This window comes from Pipistrellus kuhlii, unplaced genomic scaffold, assembly GCF_014108245.1.
Source record: "Pipistrellus kuhlii isolate mPipKuh1 unplaced genomic scaffold, mPipKuh1.p scaffold_m20_p_33, whole genome shotgun sequence".
NCBI lineage: Eukaryota > Metazoa > Chordata > Mammalia > Chiroptera > Vespertilionidae > Pipistrellus > Pipistrellus kuhlii.
In genome coordinates this window covers 2,201,559-2,222,027 of record NW_023425533.1, presented here as the reverse complement: position 1 = coordinate 2,222,027, position 20,469 = coordinate 2,201,559, and the positions used below count along the sequence as shown (strand labels likewise).

General features: G+C 36.6%; 1 protein-coding gene across 1 annotated transcript in view; it reads right to left on the bottom strand.

Annotated features, from left to right (window-relative positions):
- Positions 1-20,469, bottom strand: part of IL1RAPL2 (interleukin 1 receptor accessory protein like 2) — a 1,438,686-nt gene that overhangs the window by 253,137 nt on the left and 1,165,080 nt on the right. The gene's annotated exons all lie outside the window — the stretch shown is intronic.

The following is a 20,469-nucleotide window of genomic DNA, read 5'->3' as shown; positions in this document are numbered from 1 at the left end:
GGATACAAAAATCTATGGCCTTTTTATATACCAATAATAAACTCACAGAAAGAGAAATTTAAAAAAAATCCAATTTACCATTGCAATTAAAAAAATTAAGATAACTAGGAATAAACTTAACCTAGGACATAAAAGACCTATACTTGGAAAACTACAGGACACTGAAAAAAGAGATAGCGGAAGCTTTAACAAATGGACGAACATACCATGTTCATGGATTGGTGGAATCAACATCACTAAAATGTCCATACTACCTAAAGCAATCTAGAGATTCAATGCAACACCTATTAAAATACCAATGGCATATTTCAAAGATTTAGAACAAACTCTCCAAAAATTTATCTGGACAAAAAAAAAAAAAAAAAAAAAAAAAAAAAAAAAAAAAAAGGACGGAATAGCCTGAGAAAGAACAAAGTTGGAGAGATCACAATATCAGATACCAAACTATATTACCAAGCCACGGTTCTCAGAAGTACCTGGTACTGGCACAAGAATGGCTATTTAGACCAATGAAATAGAATAGAGGATCCAGAAATGGACCCAAGCCATTTTGTCAATTAATTTTTGACAAATCTGGTCAGATACATGCAACAAAATGAAACTAGATCACCAACTTACATCATACACAAAGACAAAATCAAAATGCTAAAGGACTTTAAGGTAAGATGGAAAAACTATAAAAATCCTATAAGACTTCATAGGCAGTAAAATTGCAGATATATGTGGTAGCAATATCTTTACAAACAAGGATCCTAGGACAAGAGAGACTAAGGAGAAAACAAACAAATCTAACTGCATCAAAATAACAAGCTTCTGCACAGCAAGAGAAATCATTAAGAAAACAATAAGAAAGCCCACTGCATGGGAGAAAATACTTTCCAATGTTATCTCCAATAAGGGCTTAATCTCCAACATTTACAGGGAACGCATACAACTCAACAAAGATAAACAAACCCAATCAAAAAATGGGCAAAGGACCAAAATGGATACTTTTCAAAAGAGGAAATTTGGAAAGCCAAGAGACAAATGAAAACATGTTCAAAGTCACTAATCATTCAAAAGATGCAAATCAAAACAACAATAGCCATACCTGTCAGAATGGCTATCATCAACAAATCAGCAAATAACAAATGCTGGAGAGGATACTCAACAAATGACCAGTGCAGGAGAGGATGCAGAGAAAAACGAACCGTTCTTCATTGCTGGTGGGAAGGCAGACTGGTTCAGGTATTGTGGAAAACAGTATGGTGTTTCCTCAAAAAGTTAAAGATGGAACTGCTATTTGACCCAGTAATACCACTTCTTGGAATATACCCCAATAAAACAGAAACACTAATCAGAACAGATATATGCACCCCCACGTTCATAGCAGCACAATTTACAATAGCAAAGATTTGGAAACAGCCTAAATGCCCATCAGCAGATGAGTGTATTAGAAAAGTGTGGTACATCTAAATAATGGAATACTATGCTGCTATAAAAGGAAGGAATTCTTACCATTTTCAGCAGCATGGATGGAGCTAGAGAGCATTATGCTAAGTGAAAAAAACCAGACAGTGAAAGAAAAATGCCACAGGATCTCATTCATTTATAGTTAAAGAACATTATAACCTGATGAACAAAATGATAGATACAGAGGCAGAGAAACATCTAATAGACTGTCAAATTACACCAGGAAGGCTGGAGAGTGTTGCGAGGGTGGGTACGAGATCAAGGAAGGACTTGTATGCATGCATATAAGCAAAACCAATGGACACAAGACACTGGGCGGAGGGTGAGAGCAAGTTCTGGGGGTAGGGGAGGCCGGTGGAAGGTCAATGGGAGAAAAGAGGAGACATATGTATTATTATTAGTAATACTCTAAACAAACAAACAAGCAAACAAATAAAACATAAAATAAAATAAAGGAGAAGCTAAAGCTTTACAACGACAGCAATATATAGAATACTTTCTTCCCTATGAGAAAAGAAGCTCCTTTTGGGGAACTCTTTATAATTCTCTCTCTCTGCCTCAGTCTCTCTCTCTCAAAACACAATTATGGTATACCATACATAAAAGTTACCATTTTAACCATTTTACACGAACATCTCTGTGGTATTAATTAAATTATTCACAATGTTTTGGAACTATCGGACTCTCAAACCTCAGAGGGAAAGTAAGGAGGATGGAGGTAAGGGGAAGAGATCAACCAAAGGACTTGTGTGCATACATATGGGCCTAGCCAGTGGCCATGGACAACAGGGGTTGGGGGGGGCATATCTAGGGAGGGGTTTGGCATAGGAATGGGGGAATAAGGACAATTATGTGAGACCATAATCAATAAAAATATATAAATAAATAAGTAAATAAAGGGGGAAAAAGAAGTTAATAGTGGTTATAGATGGGATATTTTAGGCAATGTGAATGCTAAAAAAAAGACTGTAAAGAAATAGTGTCAGAACAAAGCAGTAATTAATGAGAGAAAATTTTTGAAAACAGTTTGTGACTGTACCTTATTCTAGAAAATGTAAAATTCTCTTTGTTGTAAGCAATTCACAGTACAAAAGCTCATTTATCAACTGTAATCAGCAATCTATAAAACTATGAGAAATGATTAAAAAAAACACTATCTATTTTCAGAACTTTTTGATCATCCTATGCTATCTCTCTTCTGATGAATAATAATATTATTATTGATCTTGCTTTTAAAATCCTCTAATTTCCGCCCGTTATTTGCGGTTTACAATAAACTGGCTTTGAAAAGAGTTACCCTTTAGGCTCTTCCCACCCTCCTTTTTTTTTATTGATTATGGTCTCACATAATTGTCCTTATTCCCCCATTCCCATCCCAAACCCCTCCCTAGATATGCCCCCCCACCCCCCATCTACCCCCGCCCCTTGTAGTCCATGGCCACTGGCTAGGCCCATACGCATGCACACAAGTCCTTTGGTTGATCTCTTCCCCTTACCCTCATCCTCCCTTACTTTCCCTCTGAGGTTTGAGAGTCTGACCGCTGGTTCTCTTTCTCTCTTTCTCTGGGTCTGTTTGTGTTGTTCATTATTTCCTCTAGAGTGTGAGATCATGTGATCCAAGAAATACCCTTGTAAGAACCTAAACTGCAAAAAGTCATAATGGTTATGCTGAAAGGCAAATGAATCAGTCTGTAGTGAGTTCCTTTCTGTGCCAACAGTTCTTTAGCGTCCCAATTTCAATGTCAGATAGTTCCTTATGTGTACATGCCAGCCATGATATTTCAGATCTGGTTGGTGGACAAATGGTGGTAATGCAGGTCTGCCTGTCTCTGGTTTGGTCCTGGGCATCCTTCAGCAACCCGCAGCTGCTGTCTGCTGGTATGCTGAGTCGTCGTCAGCATCTTCCATCTCTGAATTGTGTCTCTTCTGTCTTCATGGCTGGAGCGCTTCTGTCCCACCCTCTTTTTTCTTTCTAGAACTTTTAAAATATTTTTTACATACAGAACCAAACCATTTTTAAGTAGTTGCTTAAAATAGCAGTTTAATCATACAGAGATTAAGGCACAAGGGATGTGACATTCTTCCATGATTCAGAGGATAATATTTCAGAACAGATCCTAGAGAGGAGTTGAATTTCACCCTACTGAACTCTGCCTTTATTCTAGAAAGTTGCCAATGTGTAATTCATGGTGAATCATTATGCTAGAATAGCAGGTATATAGCTAGAATTTTCTTAGACATATAGAAATTAAGAAAAAAATAGTATAGTCTATGCTATATGATCACTAATTCTTATATTTAAAGTTATTTACTACAATAAATTAGTTATATTCAGTAAATTATTAAGTTAGCTATGGAATTCCAAATAGAACAAGTGTGAAAAATTATAGAAGTATGTGAAATTTTTTAACTTTTGCTTTGATTATTCTATTTCTATTCAACAAGTTGTTTCAGTAATTTTAGAAAGAACTCTGGCTTTAACTCACAGAGATTAAGCAGTTTTTAAACAATTAAAATTCAAGTTTTAAATGTCCCATTTACACTTACTTGCTCTGTACTAGAAGTCAGAAATACTTCCCTTAGAAACATTAATTCTCTAGCCTTTTTGTTTCCTGCCTACTAAAATAATTTATTTTGCTTAGCTTGAAGTTGTACTTTATTTGCCCACTTGTTCTTTCCTGCATTCTCAGTTACCAAGATGCCTTTTTAATAGGAGGTATGTCTATCTTTAGTTGTGATAAAAATTTTCTCAGGACTGCTTTCTTTCAGTGAATGAAAAAGCTTCATTTGACATTTTGAAACTTGATTACTTAAAGGATCCAAATCACACCATTTTGAAACAAACACAACCTTGACTTAAGTTAGATTACATGGGAAGTTATTCATACGCAATGTACTGAATTTATTTATTTTATAATTTAACTTATTCTGAAAGAAATATTGGACAAAAATAATGTGAAAATAAATGAAATAAATACATAACAGATTTCTCCTCTTAAACCAATGCCTCAGAATGCTCTCCTTAAATTTAAACATATCCTACCATTTTTTCCCCCACAGTTTAACAGTTCTCATAAAGCTTTATGTAACTAACTCAGCTTGCAAAGGTCTCCTCCTTCCTTGAATTCCTACAGTACTAACCCAGGATCTTCACCCTTTAAACTAGGGGTGTCGAACTCAATCAGAGAAGGGGCCAAAATCTAAAATCCAGCCTAAATCGCGGGCCGAATGGTTTACTGAACAGTCATAAACTGTCATTGTGATGGAAACGCAGCGGAGTGCAGTGATGACAGCGCGGTGCGAGCCACATTGCAAGGCCTGGCGGGACGGATTTGGCCCGCGGGCCTTGTGTTTGACACATGTGCTTTAAACCATCCTCACACTTCTGGCAAAGACAGCTGATAATATTATCCCCCTGTCCAAAAGTCTCTAATAAGTCCACCCTGCCTTGAGGATGATTCTCAACTCTTAACAGATTAATTAAACCCTTATAACATGGTCCCAATCTTCTTTGGCCTAAACACCCACCCTAGACTGTAAGTAATATCTTCTAGTGATACTACACAACTCAAGAGTCCTTTAAATATGCCACATGATTTCATAACTTTGTGTATTGGTACATGTTTCTTCTAACTGGAAGAAACAACTGGTCAACAGTAACTTCATTTACGAAAAATATTCTCTGACTCTATAAGGACAAACTAATATATAAAGTTTTCACAATTAAGAGTATGGTACTGATATAGAGATAGATTAATATATAAATGGACTATGACAGATCTCCAAAGTAGACATATATAGGGTGTCCAAAAATGTATACTCACTTTAACTGCTGATAGCTCAATTGAAGTTTCTTTCTTTTCAGAATTAACCCATTGGAATTAATAAGTATTCAAAGTGTGTATATATGATAATTTAGTGTATGGTAAAGGGAACATTTCAAATGAATAATGCCAAAACAATTGGCCATTTTTTTAAAAAACAAAAAGCAACATACCATATACCATTAAAAATAGCCAAATTAGCCTTTAAAAATGAATTATAAAATACTATTAAATAAAATACTAGAAGCACAGTGCACAAAATTCATGCACACGGGGGTGTCCCTCAGCCCAGCCTACATCCTCTCCAATCTGGGACCCCTTGAGGGATGTCCAACTGCCTGATCTCAGTGGGTAATCAAACATCCCTCTCACAATCCAGGACTGCTGGCTCCCAATTGCTTGCCTGCCTGACTTGCTGATTGCCCACTAACCTCTTCTAACTACCAGCCTGATCACCCCCTAACCACTCCCCTGCCAGCCTAATTGATGCCTAACTGCTCCCCTGCCAGCCTGTTTACCCCTAAATGCCCTCCCCTGCATTCCTGCCCCCCCCCAACTGCTCTCCCCTGGAGGTCTATGTCCCTCCCAATTGCCATTCCCTGCAGTCCTGGTTGCCCCCAACTTCTCTCCTCTGCCAGCTTGGTCACCCCTAACTGCCCTCTTCTGCAGGCTTAATAGCTCCCAACTGCTCTCCCTTGCAGGCCTGGTCCCTCCCAACTGACCTCCCCTGCTGGCCATCTTCTGGTGACCATCTTGTGTCCACATGGGGACAGGATCTTTGACCACATGGGGGTAGCCATGTTGTGTGTTGGAGAGATGGTCAATTTGCATATTACTCTTTTATTAGATAGGATAGAGGCCTGGTACATGGGTGGGGACCAGCTGGTTTTCTCTGAAGGGTGTCCGGTATTAGAATGGGAGTTCCCTTGGGGCATGGGGTGGCCTGGGCAAGGTGCCTGTGGTGATTTGCAGGCCAACCACACCCCCTGGCAACCCAAGCAGAGGCCCTGTTATCTGGTTTTTATTTATCTTCTACAATTGAAACTTTGTAGCCTGGAGTGGAGCCAAGCCTTTTGCTTGCTCTGTGGTGGCAGCCATTTCTGTTGGGATTTATGTATCTTCTATAATTGAAACTTTGTAGCCTTAAGCAGAGGTTTGGGACAGCCAGGGTGTATGGAAATCTTGGTTTCTTTCATCACTGGGGCAACCCTAGCCTCCCGCTCTTTCCAGCTCTGTGGCTGCTGCCATTTCTGTTTGGATTTATGTATCTTCTATCATTGAAACTTTGTAGCCTTGAGTGAAGACCTAGGCCTGCAAAGGGCAGGTGGAAAGCTTGGCTTCCTCCATTACTGGGGGAGCCAACCCTTCTTCCTGCTCTCTGTGGCAGTAGCTATCTTGGTTGTGTTTATTTGCATATTTGTTCCTGATTGGCTGGTGGGCATGGCTTGTGAGTGTGGCTTGTGGGTGTAGTGGAGTGATGGTTAATTTGTATATTACTCTTTTATTAGATAGGATAAGTCTACATATGAGTCTGCATTTTGTTTTTAGTGGAGAAGTAATCTTAATGTAAATAAAATAGTTCAATAAAATGTTAAATTTAACTTCATAAAATTAAAAAAAAAATTTCTGTGACAAAATATTCTAAATATGTTTAAACAAAAATCAGTGGTCTATGTATAATCACTTGAATTATTTATACTATACAAAATATTAATATCCAGAATATATAAAGAACTCATGAAATTCAATGAGAATAGAAGAAACTCCTCAACTGAAACATGGGCAAAAATAAGAAAAAATCACAGAATAGGAAATAAAAATGTTCATTAATTTATGAAAAAGTGTTCATTCTTAACAAGTAAATATGGACATGCAAAAAGAACAGCAATAAGGTACTATTTTTAAATCATCAGGTTGACAAATAATGAATTAGTTTGGTGATACCAAAAGATATAGCAATTCTAGTTCTCAGTATTTAAAATAGAATAACTTTTATGTGGGTTTATAGGAGTGTTAACTGATGAATTGTTTGTAATAGTGATTGATTGATAACATTAACTGAATATCAATAAGAATAATAAATGAACAAATGGCAATATATCTATATTATGGAACACTACCAGTATGTAGTATTTTGTAAGGATGAGGTATTGATAAGACATAGTGTTAAATTAAGCAAAAGCAAACATGCCAATGTTTGTACATGAGAATGCTGAGTTCATAAAAAATAAGAAACAAATATAGTACAATATATATTTTATTAATATAATACAGGCCCAGTGTAAAAAATTTGTGCACTGGGGGTGGAGCAGTTTCTTCAGCCCAGCCTGCACTCTCTCCAATCTGTGAACCCTTAGCAGATGTCAGACTGCTAGTTTAGGCCCGATCCCACAGGCAGTCAGACATCCCTCTCACAATCTGGGACCACAGACTCATAACTGCTCACCTGCTTGTCTGCCTAATCACCCTTAACAACCCCCCTTATGGCTTGGTCACCCCTAACTGCCCCCCCTGCCAGCCTGGTCACCCCTAGCTGCCCCCGCCATGCCAGCCTGGTTGCTTCTAACTCCTCTCCCACACTGACCTGGTTGCCCCCAACTGCCCCACCCCACCATCCTGGTCACCCCTCACTGCCACTTCTCTGCCAGACTAGTCACCCCTCACTGCACCCCCCTCCCATCAGTCTGGTCACTCCATGAGCCCTCTGTTCAGTCGTTTGATCGTCCCTCACTCACTCCCTTGCCAACCTGGTAGCCCCATGCAGCCTGCTGCTCAGACATTTGGCCGGCCCTCATTTACCCTCCTGCTGGCCTGGTCATCCCATGCTGCCTGTTCGGTCATCCATTCTGTTGTTTTGGTTGCAAAAGTCGCTTAGGATTATATATATATATATATATATATATATATATATATATATATATATATATGATAGCTAGGTAGATATATAGATGATATAGATATAGATATAGATATAGATATAGATATAGATATAGATATAGATATAGATATAGATATAGATATAGATATTTGTATAAGTAAGTGCTTAGAAAATGTTCTAACTTGCCTAGTTGGCATGGCTCAGTGGTTGAGTATTAACCTATGAACCATGAGGTCAAGGTTTGATTCTTGGCCTGAGTTGTGGGTTTGTCCCCCAGTGCGTGGCATATGGGAAGCAGCCAAACAAACATCTCATTATTGAAATTTCATCTTAAAGGGAGAAACCAAGATGGCAGCATAGGATAGACACCTGAATGCAGCCTAACACAACAATTTTGAATTTAGAACTGGAAAACAGGGGAAACGTCACCATGAAGCGCTGGATGGCTGCCTGAGAGGAGATTCTACCATCTGGGAAGGATAGAGAAGGTACGCTGAGCCTTAGGAACTGTGAAGGTGCAGGGAACTGTGTATGCGAAAAGGCAGCCGCAAAGTTCGCTGCTGGCTTACTCCCAGCATGCAGAGAGGACAGGTCGAGTTCGCTGCTGGCTTAGTCCAGGTGCGCAGAGATGGTGGACAGCTAATGCAAGGCTGGCTTTCTTGTTTGGGAGTAAAAAAGAACCACCTTATTGCTCTAATAGATGTCCCTAGTCAGGGAGAGGCTTGACTGTCAGGCAGTGGGCAGAGATCTCTTGGAGGTATGTGAAGCCAGCGGCCATTACTGTGGGACTCAGGAACCAGTCCCTCATAGGGAGGGGCTGACAGGAAACCAAAGCTTGTCTGCACCACCCTGAGACTCCACCCCATCCAAGCAGAGCACAGAAGCCTTCCTGGAGGCTGCCTTTCTCCTTCACCCCTAATAGGACTTTCCTAAGGAAGGACTGATGGTAATACAAAGCTTATCTGCACCTATACCAAAGAGGTGCATGCCTGCAACCAATCTTGCGGGACTCACCTCTAATAGGATTTTCATAAGGTGGGACTGACAGGGAACCAAAGCTTGTCTGCTCCACCCCAAGACTCTGCTCTCTCCAAGCAGAGTACAGAAGCCCTCCTAGCTGAGACACTGCTGATCCTCATAGCCAGTTGGCTTGGAGATCAACACTTCCCAGTTATACCAACAACAAGCAAGGCTTAACAACAAGACTGCACACACAGCCCACAAAGGGCTAAACCAAAACTGTCCACCTCAGGTAACTGGGAATTTTGTGCTACTGGGCTCTACCAGAACGCCTACCACACAAAACTATTCCATAAAATCAGGGAAGCAGCTAAAATGCAGAGAAGAAGCAGGACACAAATAAAGGAGATAGAGGAAAGAAGAAAAAATGGACATTGAGTTCAAAACTACAGTTATAAGGTTTTTCAAGAATTTCCTACAAAAGGTCAATAAAATAAATGAGACCTATGAGGATAGGAAAAGGGATCAACTAGAAATAAAAAGGGATCAACTAGAAATAAAGAAATCATTGTCTGAAATAAAAAATATTATACAGAGTCCTAAAAACAGACAGGAAGATTGCAAGAATTAAGACAAAGATTTGGAACACAAAGAGCCAGAGGACACTCCTCCACAGAAGCGAGAAGATAAGAAAATTCAGAAAGTTGAAGATAGTGTAAGAAACCTCTGGGACAATTTCAAGCGAACCAACATCAGAATTATGAGGTCCCAGAAGAAGAGAGAGAGCAAGATACTGAAAGAATACTGGAAGAAATAGTAACAGAAAACTTTCCCACCTGGTGAAAGATAGACTTACAAGTCCAGGAAGTGCTCAGAACCCCAAACAAAAGGAATCCAAAGAGGACCACACCAAGACACATCATAATTAAAATTCCAAGAGCAAAAGACAAAGAGAGAATATTAAAAGCAGCAAGAGAAAAGCAGGTACTTACCTATAAAGGAGCACCCATACAATTGTCAGCTGATTTCTCAACAGAAACCATGCAGGCCAGATGGGAATGGCAAGAAATATTCAAGGTGATGAATAGTAAGAACCTACTCTACCCAGCAAAGCTATCACTCAGAATCGAAGGCCAGATAAAGAGCTTCACAAATAAAAAAAGCTAAAGGAGCTCATCACCGCCAAACCAGAATTATCTGAATTGCTGAAGGGGGTTCTTTAGGAAGAGGAAGAAGATAAAGATTATGAACAACAAATATGTAACTATCAACAAGTGAAATTAAAATCAAGGGAATTAAAAAATCTGATGAACAATATTAACTGGTGAATATAATAGAATCAGAGGTATGGAAGGGGAGTGGACTGACGATTCTCAGGGAAAAAGGGAGTAGGGGGTGCGGGAAGAGCCTGAACAAAAACTATGGATGAGAACAATGGGGGGGGGAATGCAGAGGGTAGGATGTGAACCTGGTGGAGGGGAGCTATTGAGGGGGGGAAATTAGAGGAACATTTGTAATAATCTGAACAATAAAGATTTATTTAAAAAAGTAAAAATAAATTTAAAAAGTTCATCTAAAAACACACACACACACAAAAACAATCTCATTATTGATGTTTCTCTCTCTCCCTCTCATTTCCTGTCCGAAATAATTACAAATATATATTTTTTAGATTTCCGGCTTAACGGGATATTAATCTTACCTATTATATACTCACAGGCTACTTATATAGCTAAGAATGAAAAAAACAGAGTAGGAAATATGTCAGTTTTTTTTTTTTTGTATTTAAACATTATTTAATATGGATTATTCTTTGCAAGACTACAAGGCCATTTCCTTAATCTTACAGTTTATAACAGACTATTCAAGGCAGGAACTGTAACAAAGACATGTCTCTACATACATTATCTCACTAGCTTCCTTAACAACCAGGGCCAGTATTAGGGAGACACAAGTGAGGTCAAGTAATCTAAGTACAGAATTGGATTATGCATCATATTTAAAATTATATTTTGTTCATTATAGGTTTTGTACTAATTTTGATTACTAAAAAGATTGCATTACATATTAGTTATTACAATTACTTAGCTCTTAGATGTCCCCTAAATTTTGCACCAAGGTGAGTGCCTCACTCACCTCTCCACAGCACAAACCCTGTGTAACAAAACTGTGAGTCTGATATTATTACATCAATTTAACAGGTGAGGAAGTTGGTCTAAGGCGATGCAGCAAGTAAGCTAGTAAATAATAGAGCCAGGATTCAAACTCGGGATCATTAGATTCAAAGTCCATATTTACCAACTCAAAGTTTTTGATTAGTTTTATTTTGTTTGTTCTTTAGTTTAATGGCCCTATGCTAACTGCCAATGATAATGTGCTTTATATTGCTTAGTTTAATGTTCCTATCCTAATTCCAATGATAACATGCTTTATATATATTCCACGTAGCTGTGCTTCACACCCTATTTGGCAATTTTTAGCCTTGGCACACAATTCATGGGAGCACTTATACTCTGCATTGCTTGCCATCTGTCAGAGAGATATGGAAAAGTTTTGTCAAATATAGAACATGAATTCTTTAATACTTGGGTGTTTTTACCTTACTGTTCAAGAAGATAATAATAAATCTGTGTAGACTTTAAAGCAGATTTATTGATTTCACCTTATTTTGATAAAGTAGAACTTGATAGCTAAATTGTTGATTTTGCTCGTTGTAAATATATATATATAAAATTATATATATATATGGAAACAATCAAGGAACATGTATTTACTAGGTGTACTGGTTAATAATGCAGATTTTTTTTCAATAGATGGAATTACACATATGTTGATATATATGCGATTTGATATGTGTGCTATTTTGTTGTGTGCAAAATTTGCTAAAGTTGTTAACATTATAGATATTTTTACACTTAAAAATGTCAAATTTCATGCGAAAAAAAGAGCATTTGTGGGAAGTTATAATTCATTGCTTTATTTTGAAGATAAGTGCTGCTAAATACTTTGGGAAGCTTATGGTGAACACACTCCATTTCAGGATACTTGTGAATGCTGGTTTAAATGCTTTAAAACTGGTGGCTTCAATGTGAAAACAGGATGTTCAGGTCAAACGGAAAATTTTGAAGACCAACAATTAGAAGTATTATTGGATGAAGATGTATGTCAAACTCAAAAACAACTTGCAGAAAGATTAAACATTGCTCAGCAAACAATTTCCGATCATTTACAAGCAATGAGAAGGATTTTTAAAGGAAGGAAAATGGGTGCCCCATCAACTGAACGAAAGACAAATGAAAAACTGAAAGTCATCATTAAAATGTTGTTTCAATGGCATGAAAGAAAGTCTTTTTTTTTTCTTGCATTGAATTGTGACGAGTGATGAAAAGTGGATTTATTTTGAAAATCCCAAATGCACAAAATCGAGTTGATCAAGGTCAACCATCAGCATCAACTGCAAGGCCAAATCGCTTCAGAAAGAAGAAAATGCTCTGTGTTTGGTGGGACCAGATGTGGTGTCTTATGAGCTTCTAAAACCAGGTGAAACCATTAATACTGATCAAAACTGACAACAAGTAATGAATTTGAACCACTCTTTGATTGTGAAATGACCAAAATATTTCAGAAAACACTGCAAAGTAATTTTGCTTCATGATGATGCAACATCACACACTTCAAAACCAGTTAAAGACACATTAAGAGATCTTGCCTGGGAAGTATTAACCCACCAGCATTATTCACCAGACCTTGCTCCTTCAGATTACCACTTGTTCCAATCGATGGCACACACACTTTCTGAACAGAACTTCAAAATGTACAAAGAAGTAGAAAATTTGGTCTCTGAATGTGTGCCTCAAAACAAGAAAAGTTCTATTGAGATGTTATCCACAAAACACCTAAAAGATGGGGAAATACGAAGCTAGCCATGGACATTACTTTGAATAAAGCACTTTTGGTGTTTCTCTTGAAATTATTGTGTTTTCTTTGATTACAAAATCTGCCATTATTAACCAATACACCTGGTATTAAACACTCAAGTCTCAGTGATTCTCAACTAGGAGCAGTAGATCAACCGACCCCTCCCCCATAGGGGAATTTGGAAATATGTAAAGATGTATTTTGGTTGTACGAATGACAAATGGAAAATGATTATTTGGCATATTTTTTTAAACAGGAGAGATTATATATATGGTGATGTTTGAGAATAAAGGATTTGGGGAGTCAGAAAATACTTCATAGAGGAAGTTTATTGCAGTTAAGTATTTGACATATTTAGGGATAGGGAGAAAGGCATTCCAGCTAGAGGGGAAAACTTAAGCAATTGACAATAACAACAAAAAACCCTTCACAACTCACATGTATTGACTACTCACTATGTGCCAATCATTGTTTTAAGTGTTTTAATAGGTTTTAACTCAGTTATTTGTCATAGCAGCTGTACAGTTATTCCACTGGTGGACACAACAGAAATGGCTTATGCCAAAAAAATACAACAGGCTCACTTACTCTTAGTTCTTAGCCTTTCACTTCCCACCAGTGTCAAAGCATAAAAATTGACTAGGAATATCCTTCACCAAATCTATTTTGCTGTATATAACTGAGGCTGCCTATTTAAAAGCTCTTTTTCATTTTTGTTTATTTTAGTCTGGTATCACTAGATACAAATATGGGACTGGGGGTCAGGAAAGCACCCAGGACAATTTGCTATAAATAATTAAACAGCTTAAACATATAGCAATTTATCTAGCAACACATATATATTGAGTGTGGAGCACAAAGGAAGTTTTACCTGAACAATTAACTTGCAGCAAATAAGTTGTAAAAGTAATTTGTGCTACAACAAAGAGGAAGAGAAACAGACAAAGAACACAATATGCATCCTAGTCATTGGTGTACATTTTGTGTTAGGACGCCAAAGCCTTTCCAAACTAAAAGGTGTCTGATATTTTGGTATGCAGAATTTTTGCCAACCTGTTAATGTTCTGAGGCAATATGGACTAATGGATAATAACATAGGTTGGTATTAGAGTCAGAAATGAGAATTGGCTTTCACATCTTCATGCTTATGTGACTGAATAATTAATGTCCCCCTTTGAGCTTTAGCTCCTTATCTATGATATAGAATATTAATACCTATTATGCAGATTTATTGTGAGGAATAAGTGTGATAATTAATAAAAGCAATTAGCTTAGCCGAAACCGGTTTGGCTCAGTGGATAGAGCCTTGGCCTGCGGACTGAAAGGTCCCAGGTTTGATTCTGGTCAAGGGCATGTACCTTGGTTGTGGGCACAACCCCAGTGGGGGGTGTGCAGGAGGCGGCTGATCGATGTCTCTCTCTCATAGATGTTTCTAACTCTCTATCCCTCTCCCTTCCTCTCTGTAAAAAATCAATAAAAAATATTTAAAAAAGAGAACCAAACACATGCATTATACTCACATATTTAAGAAAATATTAGCAAGCTGGCCTCCATTAATGCATCAATAATTTGTATTTAGTAATCATTCAAAAAGCAGGCTGAGAATAATAACATCTTTACTACTGTTATGTCTACTACTTATACTACTGCTATTACTAATAAGCATTAAGACATTACTATGAGCCAGATAATAAGCTAATTGTTTTTTTTAATATATTTTATTGATTTTTTACAGAGAGGAAGAGAGAGGGATAGAGAGTTAGAAACATAGATGAGAGAGAAAGACTGATCAGCTGCCTCCTGCACACTCCCTACTGGGGTTGTGCCTGCAACCAAGGTAAATGACCTTGACTGGAATCGAACCTGGGACCATGCAGTCCACAGACCAGTGCTCTATCCACTGAGCAAAACCGGTTTTGGCTGGTTCTCTTTTTTATTTAAGTTGAAATATGTTGAAGCCACAGTTGTATTGAAACCTTTGTCTTACTCAAGCGAATTTATTTTAGGGGTTGAAATATCACCATAGGGTTTCTAATTTTTCCCCTGAAAGTGAAACTAAAGTTATTAATATAACAAGACAGGCATGAAAAGTTAGTTGGAGGGGAAAATTATTCTCTCTTAGCACTGATATTCCCAAATGCTGTGTAAATGTAAGCAGCCAGTAGAATTTTTCCTCCTTCAAGTCAAGCAAAAGTCAGGCATTTGGAAAGTATCAGGAGTCTACATCTAACATTATTCCTTAGGGGAGAGAGCTGAATACTATAGTAGCTAGCATTTCTATCCAGTGGAATTAAATTCCTGAACAAGCAGAAAACCCTTAGTATGAAATGTATCTCAATTACAAGACATTTCCACAACATAGACTTTTAGAGCAACACAGACTAATTATGTTATTCATTTATTCAATAAACAATTACTGATCACAGCTCTAGAAAGGCATTAAAGCAAATATCCATTATATAGACTTTGGAAATCATTGATTGATTTCCAAGTATCTTATTAACCTTAGTCTTAGAACATATGGATTTGTCTCATAAGTATTAGGAGTAAAGTTTGGCTTCTGTTTCCTTTATTATTATTACTGGTATACTTTCAAAGGAGCAACAGCTTTGAAAGCATCTCACCTCACACTGAGCTCCAGTAACATTTGTATCAGGGTTTTATTGACTTTTTTGTCTCCTTAACTTTGGAATTCTAAGGGGTTAAACTAAAAGGTAAATATTCTAACTCCAGTGAGGCAGATTGTATTACTTCAAAAATGGTATTAGTCATTGTGATATAAAATTATTTAAAACATAATTAAAATTACTTGCAGGAAAAATGTCAAATGTAAATATTAAATATCAAACCAAGCTTGAAGGCATGGTATATGTCTTAGGCAACCCCATGTTTGACATGCACTTAGCCTTGAACATTGCAGGAGACTCCTCCTTCAAAAAATAGTTTGTTTCAGGACCTATCACCAGTGTGAGACAATCATTTATAAACATTTTCATGGAAGTTGGTCAAAAGCACTTATAGTCTTTCTGCTACTACAGATGATTATACAGTAAGCCTTGCATAGAGAAAAAAAATTTTCCTACAGTTGGAAACATCTTGAACTCTTCAAGGCTCATATAACTTCAGAGCAATGGAAACCACATTTTTTTTTTTTTTACTATATCCTAGATCTTACCACAGAATGGCAAAAACAAAAATAAAAAAGATGGTTTTTGGTGGGGCAAGTGGAGGAGTGTGGTCAGTAGATGGAAAACTATTATATTCTGGCACTATAAACTCTTCACAATAATGTTGTAGATGGGATAGTGAGAGGTGGGAACATGGTTTCTCATGGATCAGTGTAGTCTAAAAAACGTGCCCTCAATTTTGGCTAAGGAGGAGTATATTTAATATTTTTAAATCAATCACAATAGTATATACTCAATGTCTACTATGTGAGAGGAAAATAAAAGCAGAATATATGACTATCTTTGATTACAAGTACAATATAATTGAGGTGACAAAATGCACACATATTGTGGTAAATCATGTTTCACTGTGTTATTGCCATAAGAATTTATCATGAGGGAAAAGACATGGCTTGACAGTTATTAGGAAGAAAGTATCTCACTCTACCAGTACAAATTGCTCCCTCAAATTCAATAGTAATATAAAATATTATAAGTTTTAGGTATCCTTATTTTTTCAATTATGTTTGGAAGTAACTTTCCACTAATCTCACACAGGCTCATTGAAACTAGAGGGCGGGATTCTTCAGTCTTTAGCTCCATTAACAATTAAATGATCTGCCCATAGTAAGCTCTTGATGAAATTTTGTTGAATAAATTAATTTTTGGCAGTTTCATTCTTTAAAAATATTAGTCATATAACTTTTTCATTAATAACTGCAATACTCTCATGCCATCCACTACTCTGAGACATTTATACAGTTTTCTTCATTAAGTCTATCTGACACTGACAAGGTAGTAAGGAAATGTAGATGCTACACATAAGTGTTCTATCATATAACTATATCTCCGTGTCCTAACAAAACATAAGTTCCTTGGCTAAGGCTTCTAAACACCTCCAAGATGACTTCTACAGGAATATGTCTGTATAGCATGGGTACATATATTGCTGATTTACTGACCTATTGAAAGTTTGGCATTCATATTCAGAAGGCTTAGTAATACTAAACTAATTCCTCATGTAATTCTGTATCTTAATTTCTAACTTTGCACTAATGGGTGATTTGTGAATGTATATGAGTCAAAGGGTGTTTTAATAGATTGTATCTATTCGTATGTTCTATGGAATGCTTCTTTTTCTCACCAAACATTCAGCAATGTGCACTGCTGCAGTCTGAAAAAATCATATCATCTACTGTAGGAAAGAAAGAATTTAGGTTTCTCCAAAGTATACATAACACTACTATTTTACTTCTCTAAATATAACATTTAAGTACCATCACAGCAGCAAAGGAAACATTCAACACTCTACACACCCATATGCTATCTAGCCTCCCTCTGGATCTTGCTCTGACTCCTGCTTGATGGAGTAAAGATTAAAACATGTTCCTCTTGGTTGATACTAGTAAAGTAAAACAGCTTTGAGAAAGGAGGTGTTATTAGGTTATGAATCATATTCCTAGACATATGATTGTCATCTAAAGTTTAAATGTCAGCTCTTTTAGGATTAGCCTGGCTGACAGTCACTTGAGGGACTAGAAGATGGAAGTGTCATGTACAGACTTTGGTGGACCTGGTAGCCTGAGGCTCCTGTGGGCCTTCCCAGTATCTTCTTCTGTGAAGAATTCTTAACCTCAGAATAATACATGTACTCATTTTTTTCATACTCAAGGAACACTCCCTTCATTGAAGAATCCCTCTAGCTATTTATTGCCTTCAGTCTTTTACAGAAAAATTATTTGAACAATTAGCTTATATCCAATTATTCCATTTCTTTCCTTCCAAGTCACTACTTCCACTAGGTTCATCACTGAACTCCATATTTACACACCAAAATAATAATCTCATGCCATAACATTATTTTATCATTTAACCTCTCTTAGGTATTTGGCATTTCCTTTAAAATTTTCATGTTCTCTTGGATTTAAGGATAGTTCATTTGTTTAATGTGCTTTTTAAAAAATTTTATTAAGGTATTATATGTGTATATATCTTACCATTGCCCCACCACCCCACTCCCATACATGGCCTCACCCCCCCACAGCATTGTGTGTCCATTGGTTATGGTTATATGCATGCATAAGTCCTGCAGTTGATCTCTTATGTCATACTTTTCAATGCCTTTCATAGTCTTGCTCTTTTTCTTTATGGGCTTCCTCAACAAATGTTTAAAGACTGGTGTTACTCCTGGTGGTCATCCTTGTTCTTCTGCTGTTCTTATTCCATAAAGTTTTTTGAATGATTTATTCCAAACCATAGCCTAATGTTCCAGTTGTATCTGATGACTTCCAAGTCTATATATTAAAATTCCTAATTGTGTTCCAGACCCACGTTTCAACTTGCTTAAGAAATACTCCCACCTGAATGTATCACAAGCATATCATATTCAACATGTACATTATAAAGCCCATATATTGTATTTTCCTGCAATTTCCCTCTGTCCTCTGGTTACCATGCATGTAGTTTTCTAAGTCATAAGTATATGGCATCACATATTTCTCCCTTTGCCTTACTCTTAACATCCATTCACTCATTCACAAAAGCATGTTGTTTCTCTTTTTAGCAATATTGTAAGTCAATTATAATTAAACAAACAAACAAATAAATAAAATCTTTTATAGTTTTCCACTGTTTTCAGGATAAAGTTTAAACTCTTTATCCAAGTACACAAAGCTCTACATGTCCTCTATCTACTCCAATAACTTTATCTCTATAACTTCTATACATGTACACTATCCTACAGCCATACCAAACCATGTTTAATCTCCCCAAATAATTCATATTAATGTAATTTGAATAAAATTTTAATTAGAATAGAGTTTAGCAAAATTTTTCTATAAAAGGCCAGATAGTAAATAAGTTGTGCTTTGCCAGTCATAGAGTTTCTGTTACAATAACTGTATCAATGTGTGTGAAAATAGCCACATGAATTCATAAATTAAATGAATGAGCATATCTGTGTTGTCATAAAATTTCATTTACAAAAATAGGGGTTGACCAGATTTGGTCACTGTGTCACAGTTTGCTGACTATTGAACTAGGAGACCCTGAGAAGCAAAGAAAGCCTTCTTAAATCTTTCTATAGAGCTAAAAACTAATTTTGATTTTTGCATGAGTTAATATTTTCAAATGTTAATGAGGTACAGCCATGATTATAACATTATGCAAAAGCCATCAAAATCATAAAGTTCTGAAACAAAAAATAATTTTCATCCATGAACTATCTTGCTAGCTATAATATGGATTTATATTTTCCTAAGCATTCCATAATTCTGAATTTTCACTTAGAAAACAAACAATTTTCTAATAAGTTTTTGCTTCATTGGATTTGACATATTCACTTATGCTTGAGTTGTATTTTATTTTTCTTGGTGCTAAAGTTTGTTGTAAACCATTTCTGTCTATTTCTAAGATGTTTGTTTTTCCAGGGTAGGAGGAAATCCAGAGCCTGGTAAATATTGGTAAGTTTACAGAAAGACTAATATCACCAAATGCTCCTATGACCCTATTACATCATCAGGCATACAGATGGAGTGTCCTTAATCTGAAGGAAAAGTGAAAATAGAAATAATTGGGTGAATAAAATAAGACTTTAAAAAAAGAAATAATTGAGATGTTTTTTTTATAGAGATTAAGGTAAAATTCTAAATATCTGATTTTGAAGTCTAATCAAAGGAGTAGTCAGTAAAAATTTTATTAATGCTCTCCTTTGTAGGAAAGAGAACAATTAGGGTCAAATCAAGGGTTTAATCCTATGAACAAATAGAGAGATGGTTATCTGTGGGATAGTTCTTGTGAGCCTCCCCAAGTCTCCTTCACCATACTGTCAATTTACCAAGCATTGGCATCTCCTTCCTTACTGCTCTCCTTTCCAAAGACAAATCCAAAAGCTTCGTGTGTTAATTATTCTAGACAATATTCCATTTGAATTAAGGCAATTAATATTTGACAAAGGATGCAAGAGCATACAATGGAGTAAAGACAGTCTCTTCAATAACTTGTTTTGGGAAAATTGGACAGGTACATGCAAAAAATGAAACTAGACCACCAACTTACACCATAAAAAAATAAACTCAAAATGGATAAAAGTCTTAAATGTAAGTCAGAAAACTATAACATGGAGGGACCTGGAGAGTATTATGCTAAGCAAAGTAAGCCAGTCAGAGAAAAGCAAGTATCATATAACCTCAATTATATGTGGAATCTAATGAACAAAATAAACTGGTGAACCAAATAGATCAAGAGACATAGAAGCATGAACAGATTGTCA